The sequence below is a fragment of the Tachyglossus aculeatus genome, unplaced genomic scaffold (assembly GCF_015852505.1).
Source record: "Tachyglossus aculeatus isolate mTacAcu1 unplaced genomic scaffold, mTacAcu1.pri scaffold_276_arrow_ctg1, whole genome shotgun sequence".
Classification (NCBI taxonomy): Eukaryota; Metazoa; Chordata; class Mammalia; order Monotremata; family Tachyglossidae; genus Tachyglossus; species Tachyglossus aculeatus.
The window spans coordinates 36,792-57,030 of NW_024044991.1; the positions used below are offsets into that span (position 1 = coordinate 36,792).

The 20,239-nt window shown below is 45.4% G+C and overlaps 1 pseudogene; it reads left to right on the plus strand.

Moving 5' to 3' along the window:
- The first annotated feature begins 6,636 nt into the window (after positions 1–6,636).
- Positions 6,637–9,367, plus strand: LOC119923817 (annotated as a pseudogene).
- Positions 9,368–20,239: the final 10,872 nt, after the last annotated feature.

The following is a 20,239-nucleotide window of genomic DNA, read 5'->3' on the forward strand; positions in this document are numbered from 1 at the left end:
GAGAACTGAGGCACGGATAAGTTAAGTGACACTCTCTAAATCACACAGCAGGTAAATGGGAGAGCTGGGATTAGAGCCTAGATCCTCTGCCTCTTAGGCCCTTACTCTTTCCAGTAGGCCACGCTGCTTCTCTAACTGATAAAGTCCACTGTTTCTCCCCCTCCCATCATATCCTCTGTTTTTCGCCTATGTGGATTTTTCTCTCGTAATTTTCCTTGATAAAAATGATATATTACTATTTGTTAACAATAAAAATGCTGGCATCTGTTAAGCATTTACTATGTTTCAAGCACTGTATTGAATGCAGGAGTAGAAATAATCATATCAGACACACTCCATGTTTGTCATGGGGCTCACACTCTAAGGGGGAGGGCGAAGAAGTATCTTATCCCCATTTTACAGATGAGGAAACTGAGTCTCTGAGATGATAAGTGATTTGGCCAAGATCACAAAGCCATCAAGTGGCAGAGGCAGAACCCATGCTTCCCAGAGGCATTCTCATTCCACTAGGCCACAGTGCCTCCCTAAGGAAGAGTCTTGGCATCCTTGGTCCTTCCCTCATATGGAAGAGAGAGGTAATGGGGTTAAGGAGGGAGCTTTCTGGGTACCTTAGCTGTGGCTAGTTCATCTATGTGAGAAGCAGGAGCCTCCAGAGAGAACTTGCAAGTCATCCTCTGGACTGTAAGCTCACCATGGGCAGAGAAGTGTTTACAGTCTCTGTTAAATTGTACACTCCCATGTGCTTAGTACAGTGGTCTGCACACAGTAAGCACTAGGTAAATACCATTGACTGAATAATTGAAATGGTATGTGTTGTGGAGAACTTTAACCTCACCCTAATTTCATTGGCTTGTACTAAGCACTGGAGCTAATCAGGTTGGACACAGTCCATATCCCACATGGGACTCACCACCTAAATCCCCATTTTACAAATGAGGAAACTAAAGCACAGAGAAATGAAGTAACTTGCTCAAAGTCACACAGAAAACAAGTGTAAGAACTAGGATTAGAACCCAGGTCCCTCTAACTCCCATTCCTGAGCTCTATCCACTAGGCCACGTTGCTTCTCAGTGTGGCTTTTCATTTATTCATTCATTCAATCGTATTTATTGAGCGCTTACTGTGTGCAGAGCACTGTACTAAGCGCTTGGGAAGTACAAGTTGGCAACATATAGAGACGGCCCCTACCCAAAAACGGGCTCACAGTCTAGAAGGGGGAGACAGACAACAAAACAATACATGTGGGCAGGTGTCAAGTCGTCAGAACAAATAAAGCTAGATGCACATCATTAACAAAATAAATAGAATAGTAAATATGTACAAGTAAAATAAATAAAATAATAAATCTGTACAAACATGTATATACAGGTGCCGTGGGGAGGGGAAGGAGGTAGGGCGGGGGGGATGGGGAGGAAGAGAGGAAAAAGGGGGCTCAGTCTGGGAAGGCCTCTTGGAGGAGGTGAGCTCTCAGTAAGGCTTTGAAGGGAGAAAGAGAGCTAGCCTGGTGGATGTGCGGAGGGAAGGGCATTCCAGGCCAGGGGGAGGACGTAGGTCGGGGGTCGATGGTGGGATAGGTGAGAACGAGGTACAGTGAGGAGGTTAGCTGCAGAGGAGTGGAGGGTTCGGGCTGGCTTTTCTATTTCAAGGTTTAAATTGGAGGCTTGTGGTCCTGAAATTGAGGTGTACAGCCTCTATAGCCAGAAAAACATTAGTCTGTGAGGCAGAATCCCAGGATTCAAACCTCAGCCCCACCAAAAGCATACTATGTGACCGTAGATGAGTCAAACAACCTCTCGAGCATCAGTTTCCTCACCTGTAAATAATAATAATAATAGTGATAATAGTAATTATAATAATGGCATTTGTTAAGTGCTTACTCTGTGCAGAGCACTGTTCTAAGCACTGGGAGGGGGTACAAGGTGATCAAGATGTCCCACGTGGGGCTCACAGTCTTAATCCCCATTTTACAGATGAGGTAACTGAGGCTCAGAGAAGTTTAGTGACTTGCCCAAGGTCACACAGCAGACATGTGGTGGAGTCGGGATTCGAACCCATGACCTCTGATTCCAAAGGCCGTGCTCTTTCCACTGAGCCACGCTCCTTCTCAGGATAGATAAAATGCAGGATAGATTATTTATGAGCCCCATTAGGGACAGGGAATGTGTCCTATCTCCTAATCTTTTATTTTTCCCAGCACAGAGAGAGTGCTTAACGATTACAATAATTTTGTTTCAGCATTTCCTTACTTGTGTTACAATGTGGGATTTCCCAGAAATTTATACTCAGTGGAAGGTTAGAATGTCAAGGGAAAAGGGAAACGATTTCTTCCCATGCAGTAATTTGGCAGCAATATCAATCAGATTTCATTCATTGATTGCTCATTTGATTCATTAAATCATCGTTGGTTCCTGATGTGGAAGTGGATTGGCAGTGGGGAAGCCAGGTGGCTTCTCCAATGGGGACATCTCAGACTTCCCTTCCTGATGTGTCACGGCCACAACAAGTGACACAGTAATCACAGTCCCTGGGAAGATGAAGTCACATTTCCTCCTCCCTAAAACTTCTTCCCCATCAGCTCCTCCAGATTCAGAAAGATCAATCGTTTCACTCTGCAGCCCAGCAGTGGTACAGATCAGCCCAGGTGAGAGTTTTTTGTTTTCTCCTGGAATTTGTTAAGAAGTTACTGTGACTTGCCCAAGGTCACACAACTGACAAAGGGCAGAGTGGGGATTGGAACCCAGGGTAATTGACTTCCAGGCTTCTGGATGTTCCACTAGGCCACGCTGCTTGGCACAGTGGAGGATGTGTGTGTGTGTGTGTGCGTGTGTGTGTGTGTGTTTGGGGGGCAAGGGATGATGCAGTGATCTCTTCTTTGCTGTTCCCAATCAGTTTTCCCAAGAATCTAAAGGCCCTCACTATGGCCAGGGAACATAGCTAACAACAGTATTGTACTTTCTCAAGTGCTTAGTACACTGCTGTGTTCACAGTAAGCACTCAATAAATACCACTGATTGATTGATACAGTGCTCTGCAAACAGTAGGCTCTCACTATATATCATCGATCCACACAGGAGGCAAGTGGCAGGACTGGGATGAGAACCCAGGTCGACTGATTCCCAGGCCCAGACTCTATCGACTAGGTCACATGGCTTCTTTTTCTTAAATCTCTCCTGCTGCATTTGCACCTCCCAAGATCAGCTGCTCCCGATGCATGCATAATAGAGGAAGGGCAAGCTTCTTTGTTAAATTCCTAAATAAGGTGCGATAAAGAAAATAATTACTTCAGCTCCTGGAGGGGCTTGGGAGTGATGGGATTGAGAAGCAGCATGGTGTAGCGGATAGAGCACGGACCTGGGAGTCAGAAGGTAATGGGTGCTAATCCTGACTCCGCCACTTGCTGCTGTGTGTCCTTGGGCAAGTCACTTAGCTTCTTTGTGTCTCAGTTACCTCATCTGCAAAATTGTGATGAAGCCTGTGAGCCCCACGTGGGACAACCTAATTACCTTGTATCTATCCCAGTGCTTAGAACAGTGCTTGGCACATACTAAGCGCTTAGCAAATGCCATAATTATTCTTATCATCATTATACACCACTATTAAACTGAGACATTAGTCATGTGCTTTCCTTTTGATTAGAAAATCAAAAGGAGAAGCAGTGTGGCCTAGTGGATAGGGCCTGGGCCTGGGAGTTGAAAGAACTGGGGATCTTATCTCAGTTTTGCCACTTGTCTCCTGAGTGACCTTGGGTAATCACTTCACTTCCCTGTGCCTCAATTACCTCATCTGTAAAATGGAGATTAATTCTATGAGCCTCCATGTCGGACATGGATCGTGGCCAACCTGGTTATCTTGTGTCATCCCCAGTCTTAGAACAGTGTCTGGCACATAATAAGCACTTAACAAATATCATTAAAAAAAGATCAACATCCATGGTATCTATTGAGCACTTACTGCCTGCAGAACACTGTATAAGAGCTTGGCAGAGGATAATATAATTGTGTTGGTAGCCACGTCCCTGCCCACAGGGACCTCACAATCTAGAGGGGGAGACAGACATGAAGAGAAATAAATAATTTATAACACAATGTCCTTTTTATGGTATCTGTTAAGCAATTACTATGTGCCAGGCACTGTAGGAGATGTAAGGTAGTCAGGTTCATTCAATTGTATTTATTGAGCTGCTAGTATGTGCAGATCACTGTACTAAGCATTTGAAACAGTCCACATCTCACATGTGGCTTACAGGCTTAATCAACATTTTACATTTGAGGTAACTGAGTTACAGAGAAGTGAAGTGACTTGCCCGAGGTCTCAGAACAGACAAATGGCAGGGCTGGCATTAGAAACCAGGATCTTATGACTCCGAGGCCCATGCTCTATCCACTACGCCATGCTGCTTCCCCCTTTTTTATCTTTGTTTTGATAATGTATATTTATCCATGGCACATCTAAAGCATTTACTATCATCATCATCATCATCAATCGTATTTATTGAGTGCTTACTGTGTGCAGAGCACTGTACTAAGCGCTTGGGAAGTACAAGTTGGCAACATATAGAGACAGTCCCTACCCAACAGTGGGCTCACAGTCTAAAAGGGGGAGACAGAGAACAAAACCAAACATACTAACAAAATAAAATGAATAGAATAGATATGTACAAGTAAAATCAATCAATAAATAAATAGAGTAATAAATATGTACAAACATATATACATATATACAGGTGCTGTGGGGAAGGGAAGGAGGTAAGATGGGGGGATGGAAAGGGGGACGAGGGGGAAAGGAAGGAAGGGGCTCAGTCTAGGAAGGCCTCCTGGAGTAGCTCTCAGTAGGGCCTTGAAGGAAGGAAGAGAGCTAGCTTGGCGGGTGGGCAGAGGGAGGGCATTCCAGGCCCGGGGGATGATGTGGGCAGGGGGTCGATGGCGGGACAGGCGAGAACGAGGTACGGTGAGGAGATTAGCGGCAGAGGAGCAGAGGGTGCGGGCTGGGCTGTAGAAGGAGAGAAGGGAGGTGAAGTAGGAGGGGGCGAGGTGATGGAGAGCCTTGAAGCCCAGGGTGAGGAGTTTCTGCCTGATGCGCAGATTGATTGGTAGCCACTGGAGATTTTTGAGGAGGGGAGTAACATGCCCAGAGCGTTTCTGGACAAAGACAATCCGGGCAGCAGCATGAAGTATGGATTGAAGTGGGGAGAGACACAAGGATGGGAGATTAGAGAGAAGGCTGATGCAGTAGTCCAGACGGGATAAAATGAGAGCTTGAACGAGCAGGGTAGCAGTTTGGATGGAGAGGAAAGGGCGGATCTTGGCAATGTTGCGGAGCTGAGAGCGGCAGGTTTTGGTGACGGCTTGGATGTGAGGGGTGAATGAGAGAGCCGAGTCCAGGATGGCACTGAGGTAGCGGGCTTGTGAGACGGGAAGGATGGTAGTGCCGTCAACAGAGATGGGAAAGTCAGGGAGAGGGCAGGGTTTGAAGAGGGATGACAAGGAGTTCAGTCTTGAACATGTTGAGTTTTAGTTTTACTATGTGTTTGGGACCCCTCTCAGGGTCACACCTGAAGAGTTTCCAGTACTCTATCGGTCCCGGCTATGGGAGGGAGAGTCAAGCAGAGGCATATAGATTCCATTCCTAGCTTGGGCAGTAGCTAGCGAGTGGAAGGCAATAGATACAAGTCAAAACTCACTCGTGCTGGGCAGCAGCAGCATGGGAGAGAGTCGAGGGCAGAGACTCAAGTTGACTGTGTGGAAGGAGGCAATTGTAAACCACTTCTGGATTTTTACCAAGAAAACCCTATGATGATGATGATGATGATGGTATTTGTTAAGCACTTACTATGTGCTAAGAACTGTTCTAAGCGCTGGGATAGATACAAGATAATCAAGTTGTCCCACGTGGGGCTCACAGTCTTAATCCCCATTTTGCAGATGAAGTGACTGAGGAACAGAGGATTGAAGTGACCTGCCCAAGGTCACTCAGTAGGCAAGAGCTGGAGGTGGGATTAGAACCCACGTTCCCTAACTCCCAAACCTGTGCTCTTCCCACTAAGATGTTCTAGGTCCTGTGGATTTAATCTTGTGGTCAGTCCCTATGTCACTATTACATATGCTACCTTCATTATGTATGTAACTGAACATATGTCTGTTGGCAACATCACCTTTAAGTTAACTGGGCAATATTGAAGTGCAAGACTTTCATTTAAGTACAAGTCTTGCAATGAAGAAGTAATGAAGGAGGCATATGCAGTGGTGACATAGGGACTAATTTAAGTGCGCTGGTGACTTAAAAAACAATTCAAAACTTCACTAAAACTAAGTAACAACAAAATAACAATAAACATGCAGTTGTTCTCCAACATATATACCTATGTACCTATACCATATATACCTAAAACTCAACTGGCAATTTGAAAGTAATTACCCCTGAGCAAGAAGGCTTTATGACTTTCCATAAAAATTTAACAACAAAGAATTTTTGATTGTCTATTTGAGAAACAATTGAGAATTAGATTGCTAACATGTGATTTCTGCCTTGTGTCTCAAATAAACATTGATTGGAAATGTCAAATAATCAAAATCTTGTAAAAATGAATTTGTTCAGTATTGACCAGGCTCTCTGTTTAGCTGGCAAAATTGATACACCATGGGAGAGTTTAAAGAGGAGAAAACGACCATGTTCTATGGCCTGTGATTAAGCAGGGAGATTACCATATTACCTTTGAAAGAACAAGTTTTTTGCTGCCCCAGCTCATCTGACTGACATATGATCATTTTATTACTGAAAATGCTACTATCCAGACATCATTTTCTACTACTTTATTACTTTATTCCCCCTTCTGGACTGTAAGCCCAATGTTGGGTAGGGACTTTATATGTTGCCGACCTGTACTTCCCAAGCGCTTAGTACAGGGCTCTGTACACAGTAAACACTTAATAAATACGACTGAAGGAATTACCTGGAACATGATTTATGTCTCATATCAACCAGAACGATTGCAGATAGAGAGTGGGGCGTTGTGGGAGGGTCCATGGTGTCACTATGGGTCAAAAACAACTCTACGGAATGAGACAAGACAAAATATGTCTGAGAATTACTATGACCTAGTAGAAAGAGCCCAGGAACTGGGAGTCAGTCGATCTGATTTCTAATCCCAGCTCTGCCACTTGTCTGGAGTGCCACCTTGGCAAATTCTTTAATTTATCTGAACTTCCGTATCACGCTTTTGAAAACCTACAACACATAGGTGTGATGTATTCACTGCTCATATGGAGCTTACACTTTAACTGGGGGGACAAATAGAGAAATATCAACCATTAATGCAAATACACACACACACACACACAATCATGTTTAGAAGAATAATGATTGGTGTCTTTGCTAAGTGCTTACTCTGTGCCGAGTACCAAGCTAAGCACTGAGGGCAAGCAGAACACTGAAATAAGTATATGGGAGAGTCTGATAATAGACACAATCCCTACCCTCAAGGAACCAACAGCCTACTGTATGCAGAGCACTATACTAAGCACTTGGGAGAGTTTAACAGAGCTAGTAGGCATAATCCCCTCCCTCTTCCCCTATATGGATGGGCAGATATGCACCCCTGGAGTTTGATTGGCATTTTTATCATTACTTTTCTGCATATATTAAGCACTCACTATGCATCGGGCACAGTCGCAAATGCAGCAGCATGGCTTAGTGGATAAGAGCATGAGCCTGGGAGTCAGAAGGAGCTGGGTTCTAAACATGGCTCTGCCCCATATCTGCTGTGTGATCTTGGGTAAGTCACTTCAATTCTCTGTGCCTCAGTTAACTCATCTGTAAAATGGGGATTAAGAGTGTGAGCCCCGTATGGGATAGGGACTGTGTCAAACCTGATGAACTTGTATCTACCCCAGTACTTAGAACAATGCTTGGCAAATAGTGAGCACTAACCAAGTACCCCAATTACAATTATTGTTATGATTAGATTGAGATGTACCCCTGGAGTTTGATTGGTACTAATATCATTATTTTCATGGTATTGGTTAAGTGCTCACTATCAGCTGTGTGACTTAGGACAAGTCAATTCACTTCTCTGTGCCTCAGTTACCTCATCTGTAAAATGGGGATTAACCAAGTGGGACAACCTAATAGCCTTGTATCTACCCCAGCGCTTAGAACAGTGTTCGACACATAGTAAGTGCTTAACAAATGGTATTATTATTATTATTATTATTATTATTATTATTATTATTATTATTATTCATCCAGTACAGTCTTAAGTGCTGGGGTGGGTACAAGTTAATTGGGTTGCACACAGTCCCCGTCCCAAGTGGGGCTGATAGTGGGCTCCAACATACACATTTTCTCTGCTCTACCCCCACCTACGTCCAGGACTTAAACCCAGGAGCCTCCAGAGAAGGCAAAACTTACTCTTGGTTGCCGGTTCCCTAGCTCTCCGGGTGATGCGAGGGTGATGGTCCCCCCTAACAGCAGTACCTGGTCTCCTCTGACCAGCTCCGGCTCAAGAGGGTCCTCTTCGTTGTCATCCTGGTGGCTTATGTCCTGACCCTGATGGGCAATACGGCCATTATCCTGGTGTCCTGGATGGATCTCCTGCTCCACCCCACCATGGACTTCTTCCTGACCAACCTTTCTTTCCTGGACCTCTGCTTCACCACCAGTTCCACCCCTCAGCTGCTCTTCAACCTGCGGGATCCGGACAAGACCATCAGCTACTCGGGCTGTGCCCTACAGGTCTTCCTTGTCCTGATTAATGGCGGGGTGGACTGATTCCTCTTGGCCATCATAGCATACGATTGCTTTGCCACAGTGTGCCACCTCTTGTACTACCCGACCATCATGTACCCGTGCCTTTGCCTGGGCCTAGTGTCCATGGCGTGGGTGGGTGGATTGACCAACTCCTAACGGGTGCCACAAGGTTTGGGAGCCACGAAGTGGACCACTTCCTATGTGAGCTGCCCCCGCTGAATCGTCTGGCCTGCATGGACACCTCCACTGTTGAGGGGATCATCTTCCTCCTAGCCGTGGGCAAAGTGCTCACTCTCTTTGTCTTCATCCTCAACTCTTATAGCACAATCGCCCACCACTGTGTGGGCATCTGATCGATCACCGAGCAGTGAAAGGCAGCCCACACCTGTGGGTCCCACCTGACAATGGTGTCCCTCTTTTATGGAAAGTCATCTACATCTACATGCAGCCCAGCCGTGGTGGGTTTCAGGACCAGAACAAGTTCCTGACGGTCTTGTACAACATCGTGACTCTTCTTCTCAACTCCCTCATCTGCACCCTGAAATACAAAGAGGAACCACCTCAGCTTGGAATGAGGCTCGAGCAAGAACTGATCCCAGCTTGGGAACGCTCTAGATATTAATGAATAATAATGATCGTATTTGTTAAGCACTTACTATGTGCCAGGCACTGTTCTATGCGCTGGAGTAGATACAAGGTGGTTGGATTGGACACAGACCCTGTCCCAAATAGGGCTCACAGTTTTAATCCCATTTTCCAGATGAGGGTACTAAGGTAGAGAGAAGTGAAGTGACTTGGTCAGTGTCACCCAGAAGATAAGTGGTGGAGTCAGGATTAGAACCCAGGTCCTTCTGACTCCCAGGCCCAGGCTCTGTCCACTAGGCCACTCTGTTTCTGGAACGTAAACTCCTTGTGGGCAGCAAAGGTGTCAGCCCTCTCTGGTGTGTTTGTTCTCCTAAGCACTTAGTACAGTGCTCTGCATGCAGGCTCTAGTGTTCTGACAGTCTAGGCTGTCTATACTGCACACAATCCCTAGACTGTAAGCTTGGTGTGAGCAGGGAATGTCTGTTTAATGTTATATGTACTCTCTCGAGCACTTAGTACAGCGCTTTGCAAACAGTAAATGCTCAATAAATATGATTGAATGAAATACGATTGAACAAATGACTAGCACTCAATTCAGACCATGGATTGATTGACTAATTCCTCTAGACTGTAAGTTCTCTATGGGCAGGGAATGTGTCTACCAATTTTATTGGTTCATTCATTCAATCATACTTGGGAAAGTAAAAAACAGACCCAGCTTTATTGTATTGATCTCTCCCAAGCACTTAATAAAGTGCTTTGTACACAGTAAGCACTCAATAAATGCCAGCACTCAATAAATGCCACTGATTCATTGTTTAATTGTTAGCAGAGTAGCCTCAGTTGCCTGAGTGCTGAGAAACCTCTGAGGAGAAGACACCCATTTCATTAATTCATTAATTCATTCAATCATATTTAATAAGTGCTTACTGTGTGCAGAGCACTGTACTAAGCATTTGAAAATTACAATTCAGCAACAAAGAGAGACAATCCCTGCCCACAATGGGCTCACAGTCTAGAAGGAGGGAGACAGCAACTTCATCTCTATCTTGGTGTCCCCAATACCAACATCTCTCTTAAATGATAATCATGGTACTTGTTAAATACTATGTGCCAAGAACTGTTCTAGGGACTTGGGTAGATACAAGGTAATCAAGTCAGACAAGGTCCCTGTCCTACATGGTGTTCACAGTCTTAATCCCCATTTTACAGATGAGGTCACTGAGGCACAGAGAAGTGAAGGGACTTGCCCAAGGTCACAAAGCAGACCTGTGGCAGAGATGGGATTGGAATGGGCAGTTTTTAATGATGTTGTGAAGGTGTGACTGACAGGACTTAGTGATGGATTGAATATGTGGGTCGAATAAGTGAGTCAAGGATATTGCCAAGGTTATGGACTCGTGAGACAGGAAGGATGGTGGAGCCATCTACAGTGATGGGAAAATAATGGAGAGGACAGGATTTGGGTGGGAAGATAAGAAGTTCTGTTTTGGACACTATAAGTTTAAGGTGATGGGAGGACAACCAAGTAGAGATGTTTTGAAGGCAAGAGGAAATATGAGGCTGCAAAGAGGGAGGGAGATCAGGCCTAAAGATGTAGATTTGAGTATCATCTATATTAGAGGGGATAGTTGAAGCCATGGGAGTGAATGAGTTCTCCAAGGGGAGTGGCAGTAGATGGAGAACAGAGGGGACCCAGAACTGAACCTCGAGGGACCCCCACTGTTAGGGGGTGGGAGGCAGAGGAGGAGGCTGCAGAGGAGACTGAGAATGAACGGCCAGAGGGATGAGGAGAACCAGAAGAGGACAGTGTCAGTGAAGCAGGTTTCGATGACGTTTCCAGGAGAAAGGGGTTGTCCTCAGTGTCAAGACAGTTGAGAGGTCGAGGAGGATTAGGATAGAGTAGAGGCCATTGTATTTGGCAAGAAGGAGATCATCAGTGACCTATGAGAGGGCGGGTTCTGTGGAGTTAAGGGGACGGAAGCCAGATTTGAGGGGGTAAAGGAGAGAGCTGGAGAAGTGGGTGTAGACAATAGGCTCAAGGAGTGTTGGAAGGAATGGTAGAAGGAATTTGGGGTGACATCATCAGTGACATCATCAGTCAACCAATGGTATTTATTGATCACCTTGGATGTTCATCTAATCCAGGTGGTTTCTTCCAGGTAGTGTCCACAATCCATCTAGTCATACCCCCAACCCCACAGCACTTATGCACATAGATTTAAATTTTATTTCATAAATTACTTATTTATTCCTATTAATGTCGATTTACCCCTCTTGTGTGGGGCAGGGAATGTTTCTGCTAATTTTGTTGTATTGTGCTCTCAAACACATAGTACAGTGCTCTGCACATAGTAAGCATCCAATAAATTTGATGGATTGACTGATCGTATGAGGCCACCGATGGATAGACCACATTTCCTATCAGCAAATTCTAAGCTTGCTTTCACTTTTCAATCATTTCCTCATTACTGAGAGGCAGCAGTGCTGATCATCCTCAATCACCCCCTTCTTATCCAAGACTTTTAATTTACACGGGAAGCAGAAGAATACTAATAATAATGACATTTGGTAATGCTCACTCTGTGCCAAGCACTGTATTAGGAACTGGAGTAGATACAAAATTATCAGGTCTCACAGGGAGTTCACATTCTAAGTAGGCGGAAGAACAGGTATTGCATCCCATATTTCAGATAAGGGAACTGGGTCACAGAGAAGTGACGTGACTTGCATAAGATTACTCAGCAGACAAGTGGTAGAGCCAGGAATGGAACCAAGGTCCTCTGACTCCCAGGTCCATGCTCTTTCCACTAGGCCACACCGGATCTGTTGATCGCAATTGAAATTCGCTCTGGAGATTGATAGTTTTTGGGTCAGCTGGATTCATTCATTCAGTCGCATTTATTAAGCACTTACTTTGTACAGAGGTACTGTACAAAGCACTTGGGAGAGTACAATATAACAGTAAACAGACACATTGCCTGGGTGTGAAGAGTTTATAGAGACAGGTCTGAGGATGGACATGGAGGTTGAGAAGAAGACCGGAGAAATAAAAGAGCACAAATCAGTATGTTTTCAGCGTTTGTTAGAGCAATCTTGTTTGTACAGCCTGTTTTCAATGGAAGAGATCTGGAAAACTAGACAGATAAGTTTCAGTCTAAATCCATCCCTAAACTGTTAGGTATTGTCCGTATTCTCCAACCTATTAAGCAACTGTGTGACCCTCCATTAAACCACATAATAATAACGCTCCCCTCCTCCCCCTGCTCCCAACCACCATGGGCACACTCCTGGCTGGAATCTCTCTCCCGCCAGGAAGAGCACGCAACACAGCTCAAGTCTGTGGCTCCCTTCACCCTCGAGATCACGCAGGCAGAAACAATGTGCTGGGGTAACACTATGGACCAAATGCGTTTTGTTGTTGTTGTTGTTTGGGTTTTTTTTCTTTGTTGTTTTAAAGAAAAATGATCCACACAGCCAAGTGGAGTAAGGATCGGAGTTGGGAGAGACAGGAAGCAGGGAAGTCAGCGAGAAGGCCGAGGCAGTAGTCAAGGCGATATAGGATGAGCGCTTGGATCAACAGAATGACGGTTTGGATCGAGAGGAGGGGGCGGATTGGAGCGATGTTGTGAAGGTACAACTGACAGGATTTTGTGACAGATCGACTGTGTGGGATGAATGAGAAAGCTGAGCCGAGGATAATGCCAGTTCACTTCCAAGATCACTGTGGCTTGTGTACAGTTGCCCCATGCAGCCCATTTATGTGTTTTACTGTGCCTCTCGGCCAAGCCCAATTGCAGTGTGGTGGCCAAATTGGGCTTGCGCCCAGCCCCGTTCCATCCCCGGACTAAGCGAAGCCCAGGTATAATAATAATGGCATTTATTAAGCGCTTAATATGTGCAAAGCACTTTCTAAGCACTGGGGAGGTTACAGGGTGATCAGGTTGTCCCACGTGGGGCTCACAGTCTTAATTCCCATTTTACAGATGAGGTAACTGAGGCACAGAGAAGTTAAGTGACTAGCCCAAAGTCACACAGCTGACAAGTGGCGGCCCACTGTTGGGTAGGGACCGTCTCTATATGTTGCCAACTTGTACTTACCAAGCGCTTAGTACAGTGCTCTGCACACAGTAAGCGCTCAATAAATACGATTGAGTGAATGAATGAACAATAACTGTGGTGGTCATTAAGTGCCTACAATGAGCCTAGCACTGTATCAATTGCTGGGGTAAATACAGGATAATCAGGCCAATCAATCAATGGTATCCATTGAGCACTTATTATGTGTAGAGGGCTGTACTAAGTTCTTGTCAGACCCATTCCAGGATTCTAGATAGTCTCAGGATGGAGGGAGAGAGAGGGTAAATCTTGATTTCAATGTGTTTGACTCCATATAAGGCTGCATGTAAGACTCCCTCTAGACTGTAAACTCATTATGGGCAGGGAATGTGTCTTCTAATTCTGTTCTAGTGTAGTTTTCCGAGCGCTTAGTACAGTGCTCTGAACACAGTCAGTGCTCAATAAATGTCATTGATTGATTGATTTATCTGGACTAATAATAATGTAAAATTCCTTTACTTGCTATAGATTGCAAACAACAACACTGTAACCTATCGTAGAGTATCGCATGGCTGGGAATGTGTCTGTTATATTGTTATATTGCACTCTCCCATGTGCTTTTTGCAGTGCTCTGCCCACAGTAAGCACTCAATAAATACGATTGACAGACTGACTACTCATTCCACTAGGACACACTACCTGCTAGCTTTGTTGCTACAATATTGTGTGAATTTGCACCAGTGCCTCAGTCTCAGTTTTCCTCTCTCTCCTGTTGGTAAAACGGGGATCATATTGATTCATCCATCTAAAGAGTGAGCTTAGGCTACGATAAATGTGCTCCATTATCTCCTATTTGGGGGCATGAATACTTTCCATTTTCTAGGGTGATATGCTCCCAAACTCCATGCTACCCATTCCATGGAGAGCCCTTTTTGATACATTGCCGGGCTCCTGATGCAGGTTAAGAAATCCCAAGTAAAGCATTTTTTGTAGTATTTGTTCAGCACTTACTTGGTGCCAGGCACTATACTAAGTGCTGGGGTAGGTACAAGATAATCAGGTTGGACACAGACTGTGTCCCACATCGGGCTCACAGTCTTAATGCCCATTGTATAAATGAGGAAACTGAGGTCCAGAGAAGTGAAGTAACTTGCCCAGGGTCACACAGCAGACAAATGATAGAGCTGGGATTAGAACCCAGGTCCTCTGACTCCCTGGCCTGGGCTCTCTCCACTAGGCAGGGCTGAATCCCATGGCATTATCACATTAATGATTCCTTGGGTGAGAAGCAAGGAACCATTGCTTCTGAGTCCATTCCATTGCTTCTATCCACTCTGGTAAGGCTCTGTCCTATACATACAGAGCTCTGAGATTCCACAGCCCAGATGAATTCTTCCAAATCTCCAGGCATGAGGATACTCTGGATCTCATCCAAATGCAAAATTCTGTATGATGTTTCCATGGTGGAGATACAGAATAGTGTACACACTATGGTTATTGCAGTGCTTAACACTTTGATTGCCCATTAATGTCTTCACCTCTGATTTGTAAAGCTCACCGTGGGCAGGAAATGCATCTACCAACTCTACTGAATTGTACTCTCCTAATGCTCAGTGCAGTGCTCTGCACATAGAAAGTGCTCAATAAATACGATTGATTGATTGATGATATTGCCCTGAAAGCACTCAATTAGCTCTCTTCCCCTATTTATCCTCGATATTATCCCACTACACCCCAGCTCACATGCATCAGTCCTCTACCACGTTCTCTTCTCTATTGTCACCGACCTCTTGCTCACATCCACTGCCCTTCCTGGAGTTCCCACCCGCTTCACAACTGGATGGCTACTGTTGTCCCACTTCAAAACCCCGCTAAAGTCATATCTTTTCCAGGAAGCCTTTCCTGATTAATGTATACCTCCTCACCCTGTTTTCTCCCTACTGCCACTTTAACCATTCTGCGTCACCTAAGCGCCGTTGATTATATTCATTCCCTTCCACCCAGGATCTCTTTATATATTTATATAAGAGAAGCAGCATGGCTCAGTGGAAAGAGCAAGGGCTTTGGAGTCCGTGGTCAGGGGTTCAAATCCCGGCTCTGCCAATTGCCAGCTGTGTGACTTTGGGCAAGTCACTTCACTTCTCTGGGCCTCAGTTCCCTCATCTGTAAAATGGGGATGAAGACTGTGAGCCCCCCGTGGGACAACCTGATCACCCTGTAACGTCCCCAGCGCTTAGAACAGTGCTTTGCACACAGTAAGCGCTTAATAAATGCTATTATTATTATTTATATATATACTCTATTGTGTCTCCCTCCCTGCAATCCATTTTCACGTCTCCCTCCAATCAGTCAGTCAGTGGTATTTACTGAAGGCTTACTGTGTGCAGAGCAGTGTACGAAGTTCTTGGGAGATTAAAATATAACAGAGTTAGTAGATGTTTTCCTGGCCCATAATGAGTCCAGAGGCTCACTGGGTTGTAAACTTTTGGCGGGAAGGTATCATACCTGCCAATATTACTAGACTCTCCTAAGCTCTTAGTAGCATGTTCTGCCAAGAGTAAAAAATAAATTGTACGGATTGATTGATTGATTACACGATCGTTGCCTTCCAATCTCCAGCCTGTCCTGTTACAATAATAACACATTATTTTTATTCTGTCATTATGCATTAAGCTGAGAAATGCACTTCAAGGTCTGACCCATCTAATTCCTACTGCATTTTAAGTCCTTTCTTTAACATCCTACCCTTCCATCCAAAGCCTCTACCTGTTTTCGAGGTCCTACCTCCTTATTCCCCCTTACCGGTAGGTGGTAACCTTAAAGTATAGATGCCAGAAGATTCGGTAAGAAGCATTCTAGTTGGGCCCCACAGTTTCACTTCTCCAGAAATATGAGGCTCCATGCTGAAATGGAAGGCAGTATTCCCCAAAACAAGCTTGGTTCAAGGGTGACAAAGCACATACCTTGGACAGCAATTAAACTGGACTTGGATCTGGACAGAGACAGACTCTGCTTGGGGATTGGAAATGTTCCACTGAAGGGCTATAAATTCTCTCTGTTCCATTCTTCTGGGACTCCAGCCACTGAATAGCAATTAAAGCAAAGAGGAGATTATGACAATGTTCTTCACACAATCAATTTCTCTCTTATTCACCTGATTGGCTGAGTTTGTTCTTAGCACTATATGGTCTACTGGGGAGAGTTTAGATAATTAGCCCAAAATAGTAAAGCGACTTAAAGTCTTGTTTGGACGTTAAAGATGATCATGGATAAATTCCCCACTTCCGTTATCCTATTTTTTTCCTCCCCTTCAGGAAACTATGATATTCACTGTTTCCTGAAGACAGAATTCTCCCCAAGAGAAGCAAGAGGTACTTTCACACAACGGCTCTAAATTTCACATTCCCAATGAGTCAGATAGACACATCTCATAAATTCAGAAGGTTTTGTACTCATAATTTTTTTTGAGGAGTGCTTTAATTTTTTTCTTGCTTTTTAAGTACTCCCATTGTCTGGACCCTGCCTAGAATCTACTAATCTTCTTTTGATTCCTCATCTACATATCAATTGACTGATTGAGCACTTACTGTGTGCAGAGCACTCTACACAGCCTTTGGGAGAGTACATGTAACAGAGTTGGTAGACACAATCGCTGCCCACAGGGTTATAGTCCATCAATCAGTAGTTTTTGGAGAGGATTTACTCTGTGCAGTGCAAAGTATGAAGAACCTAAGAAAGCACGATCACGTTAGTTAACCAAGTACCTGACTTAAAAGAGTTTATAATCTAGTAGGTAAAACAGAAACAGCAGAGTTGCCTGTGGATCCCTTTTGGTACACAGCCTGGTTCAACAGTTCCGTTTATTGTTTTCACCCCAGCACGTTTTACAAGATTCTGCACAAAGTAAGTGCTCAATAAATGCCCTAACAGACAGACTTCAACTTGAGGTTTTGTATTAGTTTGCTTGTTTTATTTGTATTTGCTAAGCATTTACTATGTGCCAGGAACTGTACTAAGTGTTGGCATAAATACGGAACAATCACGTCAGACCCATTTTTCTACAAAAATGGTCACTTTTTGTACTCCCCTCTACTGGAGAACCTCTAGTGCTTGCCCAAAATAGGGAACCTTACCTTGATTCAGGAACCAGTTCCCCTTCCATAACATTGGTCCTATGGTTGCTCCCGGAAGGATCCTCTCCTCAGAGCGCCGCCATAGATGCCCGGGACTCCGTTCCCGAGAGGCCCGCCCGCCATCACGCCGCGCGGCCTTGCTGCTCCCGGAAGGATCCTCTCCTCACAGCGCCGCCATAGACACCCGGGTCTCCGTTCCCGAGAGGCCCGCCCGCCCACCCGCCATCACGCCGCGCGGCCTTCCTGCTCCCGGAAGGATCCTCTCCTCAGAGCGCCGCCATAGACGCCCGGGACTCCGTTCCCGAGAGGCCCGCCCGCCCGCCCGCCATCACGCCGCGAGGCCTTGCTGCTCCCGGAAGGATCCTCTCCTCAGAGCGCCTCCATAGACGCCCGGGACTCCGTTCCCGGGCGGCCCGCCCGCCCGCCATCACACCGCGACTCCGGTCGTTCTTTCTCAGTCTCTTTTGCAGGCTCCTCCTCCCCCTCCCATCCTCTTACTGTGGGAGTTCCCCAAGGTTCAGTGCTTGGTCCCCTTCTGTTCTCGATCTACAAGCACTCCCTTGGTGACCTCATTCGCTCCCACGGCTTCAACTATCATCTCTACGCTGATGACAACCAGATCTACATCTCTGCCCCTGCTCTCTCCCCCTCTCTCCAGGCTCGCATCTCCTCCTGCCTTCAGGACATCTCCATCTGGATGTCTGCCCGCCACCTAAAGCTCAACATGTCGAAGACTGAACTCCTTGTCTTCCCTCCCAAACCTTGCCCTCTCCCTGACTTTCCCATCTCTGTTGACGGCACTACCATCCTTCCCGTCTCACAAGCCCGCAACCTTGGTGTCATCCTCGACTCCGCTCTCTCATTCACCCCTCACATCCAAGCCGTCACCAAAACCCTGCTCATTCAAGCTCTCATCCTATCCCGTCTGGACTACTGCATCAGCCTTCTCTCTGATCTCCCATCCTCGTGTCTCTCCCCACTTCAATCCATACTTCATGCTGCTGCCCGGATTATCTTTGTCCAGAGACGCTCTGTTGATGTTACTCCCTTCCTCAAAAATCTCCAGTAGCTACCAGTCAATCTGCGCATCAGGCAGAAACTGCTCACCCTGGGCTTCAAGGCTCTCCATCACCTCGCCCCCTCCTACCTCACCTCCCTTCTCTCCTTCTACAGCCCAGCCCGCACCCTCCACTCCTCTGCCGCTAATCTCCTCACCGTACCTCCTTCTCACCTGTCCCGCCATCGACCCCCGGCCCACGTCATCCCCCGGGCCTGGAATGCCCTCCCTCTGCCCATCCGCCAAGCTAGCTCTCTTCCTCCCTTCAAGGCCCTACTGAGAGCTCACCTCCTTCAGGAGGCCTTCCCAGACTGAGCCCCTTCCTTTCTCTCCACCTCGTCCCCCTCTCCATCCCCTCATCGTACCTCCTTCCCTTCCCCACAGCACCTGTATATATGTATATATTTTTGTACATATTTATTACCCTATTTATTTATTTATTTATTTTACTTGTACATATCTTTTCTATTTATTTTATTTTGTTAGTATGTTTGGTTTCGTTCTCTGACTCCCCCTTTTAGACTGTGAGCCCACTGTTGGGTAGGGACTGTCTCTATATGTTGCAAACTTGTACTTCCCAAGCGCTTAGCACAGTGCTCTGCACACAGTAAGCGCTCAATAAATACTATTGATGATGATGATGATATGACAAAAATCGGTTTCAACTTATGTTTCAAATTAAGGTGCAGTTTTCAGTGATATTATAATTCCAAGAACTGCCTCTACTACTATTGCTACTATTAATGATGGTATTTGTCAAATGTTTACTGTGCACCAAGCACTGTTCTAAGAGCTGGAGTAGATAAAAACTAATCAGGTGGTCCCTCATGGGCCTCACAGTCTTAATCCCCATTTTACAGATGAAACAACTGAGGCACAGAAAATTTAAGTGACTTTCTCAAAGTCACACAGCTGATAAGTGGTGGAGCTGGTATTAGAACTACTACTACTACTATTACTACTATTATGACTATTTTGGCTATTATGACTACCAATACTATTACTGATATTACTACCACTAGTATTATACCTTCTCAGGGTCGCACCTGGGGAGTTTCCAGTACTCTACCAATCTAGGCTAAAGGAGGGAGAGTCATGAAGAGGCCTACCCATTCCATTCCTAGCTTGGGCAGTGGCTAGAGAGTTGTAGGTTTGGGCAGGGGCTAGCGAGTGGAAGGCAATCTGCTACAAGTCAAAACTCACCTGTGCTGGGCAGCAGTGGCATGGGAGAGAGTTGAGGGTGGAGACTCAGGTTTACTTCGTGGAAGGAGTCAATGGTAAGACACGTCTGTATTTTTACCAAGAAAACTCTGTGGATACATTACCAGAACGATTGTAGATGGAAGCAGGGCATTCTGGTAGAGAAGTGTCCCTGGTGTTGCAATGGGTAGGACACAACTTGACAGCATAAAACAACAACAACAACTATTACTATGACCACTACTCTTACTGCCTCTACTACTTCTATTACTACCACTATTATCATTACACTGGCCACTCTACTACTACAACTACTACTATTTGTTAAGCGCTTACTATGTGAAAAGCACTGTTCCATTATTTCTATTATCACTATGGTCATTACTACTAGCTCTACTACTACTGCTGTCACTGTGGACACTAATCATTCAATCAATCAATGGTATTTATTGATAGCTTA